Source organism: Berghia stephanieae, chromosome 6, assembly GCF_034508935.2.
Source record: "Berghia stephanieae isolate SIO BIC M18660-M18661 chromosome 6, UCSD_Bste_1.3, whole genome shotgun sequence".
Classification (NCBI taxonomy): Eukaryota; Metazoa; Mollusca; class Gastropoda; order Nudibranchia; family Aeolidiidae; genus Berghia; species Berghia stephanieae.
In genome coordinates this window covers 17,455,991-17,458,490 of record NC_088365.1, presented here as the reverse complement: position 1 = coordinate 17,458,490, position 2,500 = coordinate 17,455,991, and the positions used below count along the sequence as shown (strand labels likewise).

The 2,500-nt window shown below is 35.8% G+C and overlaps 1 long non-coding RNA gene across 4 annotated transcripts in view; it reads right to left on the bottom strand.

Moving 5' to 3' along the window:
* The window catches only part of LOC144974584 (uncharacterized), a 141,442-nt gene that overhangs the window by 138,865 nt on the left and 77 nt on the right, over window positions 1-2,500 (bottom strand). For all 4 annotated transcript variants that reach the window (XR_013645772.1, XR_013645773.1, XR_013645774.1 and 1 more), the window contains exon 1: window positions 2,224-2,500. This exon is cut by the window's right edge. This is a non-coding gene — a long non-coding RNA (uncharacterized LOC144974584). The remainder of the gene's footprint in view (window positions 1-2,223) is intronic.

Below are 2,500 nucleotides of genomic sequence, written 5' to 3'. Positions count from 1 at the left end.
TTAATATTCAATGCGCGGGTTTCTTTGTCGTTCCTACTGTGTACTAAGCCCGACGAACCCGATGCCGATAATCTATTGTTGGGCAGGCCGTGGAGTGTATGACAACGATTTGTCACTGGAGATAGAGATAACAAAAATATGTATGTCAATATGTGTGTGTGCTTGTTTATTTAACTTATATTATTTACTTTTTGGGTGTCAAATTATTAGGGCTAATTATAAGGTTTTGGATTACAGTGGGATCAGAGATAAATTATAAACGTTGTTATTTGAACATGACGACAATCAAACAAGGGGGACAGAGTGGAACTTTTTTATTTTTTTTTATTTTATTTTTTTTTTGCTTTTGAGCTTTTTATATAGCGCAATATCCACTAAACGTGCTCAAAGCGTCCCTAGCCAACAGCAACAATTAGAATGTAGGACGTGGCATGACGCCTGTTAGGCAATATTGCAATTTTTTCGGACAGAGACAACGCTGTAAACAGCCATGTACTCGTTTTACACCTGAATATGGTGAGAGAATGTGATCTGAATAAAGAGCCTTTTCCAAGGACTCAACGATGCGCCGAGCGAGGCTCGAACCCCGGACCTTCCGATCCGAAAGCGAGTATCATAATCATACCACAAGACCACATAGTCGCACAGCGTAGAAAAGCTTTGCTGTCTTTCGCTACCTACTCAGATGGTTCTGATTGCCTCCTACCACCGCGCTGGGACCTTGAGCAAAACACAACTACTTTCCCTTAGCTCAAATTGCGGAACTCACTGCGGCTGGGATAAATTTTACAAAGTAGGTGAAGGGAATGTTTATTTATAGCCCATAATATACCCAAAGTCATCTTTTCAATTTAAATTCGTGCAACAGATCTAGTGCTGATGTTGGTCAAGCTTCATCATGTACCAAGGAAATCCAAGTTGAGCGAGGGCAGTGAGTGGAATATCGATCTCTCTCTCTCTCTCTCTCTCTCTCTCTCTCTCTCTCTCTCTCTCTCTCTCTCTCTCTCTCTCTCTCTCTCTCTCTCAAATCCAATAAAAATCCCATTATTCATCCCCAAAGGGAAAAGTGTCTTTAGGGTCTATTTCAAGGGCGTCAGTAGCAGTACAGCGCCGCAAAGTGAGCTAAAAGAGAGAAGGGGTTTGGCCATACCACAGACAGCAAGGAAAAATGCTGTTGAAAGATGAGACAACATTTCGCACCTATATTATCCCCAGTCAAACAAAAAACAAACACACACACAAAAAAAAACAAAAAAAACCCCACAAAACAAACAACAAATAAACAAAAACAAACTTTACAGCAGACAGCTATTTACCTACACAGAAAGTTCATTTCAAAAATCATTGAGGATCATGACAGTTATATTATCTTTTAGAGTTATTTAAATCTCTTTAAATTCAAATGAAGTCGTTAACACCAACATGACAAACAGGAGTGTTTATTTCGTGAGACATTGTAAACTTACTGAGCGAAAAACATTTTATGTCTATTCTACGGCACACGATAGAAGGGAAAAGAAGGAAATGAATGGGTCGTAAATATATGGTTATTTCGTTCACAGATGAATAATTGTGCGTAATCATAAAATAAAAATAAACCATAAACATCTGTTGTAATAGATAAAGAATTTTTTACAGGAAAATCTTTGACGATGAATGGATAAGAAAAAAGATGATGATTAAAAAGTACTATTTCTGTTAGATATTGTTATTATAATAATAATACTAATAATAATAATAATAATAATAATAATAATAATAATAATAATAATAATAATAATAATAATAATAATAATAATGACGCGTAATAACAACAACAACAACAACAAGATGGGAAGGGTAAAGAACGGATACAAAATGCACAAGATATTCCAAATTATTTTTGAAAAATCAGCATGGATATAATAGATGTCATTTTTGTGCATCCGCATTCATTTTAAAAATATTTTCTTCATAATTCTAATTGGAATTGGAAATTAAAAGGAAAGGTGAAAACAACCACGGGAAAAGGGAGCAGATCTAGGCCATGCGATACACAAGCCATACGCCGAAACAACCCAACCTTTGACACCTGATGTTGTGATTGTTTTAAAAACTAGACACGAAGAAAAATGGCGAAACAGCTAAATGAAAAACTGAAAGATATAATGCAAAAAAATATGCGCAACTGATTTTCATTAGGTTATGAAAGACAGTTTATTTCTTGTAAATTTTATTTCTTACCTGGTCGCTTCACAAACGCCGAAATAGCAGACGATAATCACGGGAATGAAACACGACACAGCTCTGTTGTACAACTGTTACAATCCTTCACTTTTCTAGGAACAAGAACGAAAACTGGAGGTTGAATAGCTAAAAACTACCCACTTTTGTGAGCAAGAAAATCAAGGTAGAAAACAATCACCTTTGTTAAATAAAAACAAATTGTGGGTAAAAACGAATAAAAACGATTGCAACAACAACAGTTACACCGTAAAAGCAATGCAACACGAGTTACAGA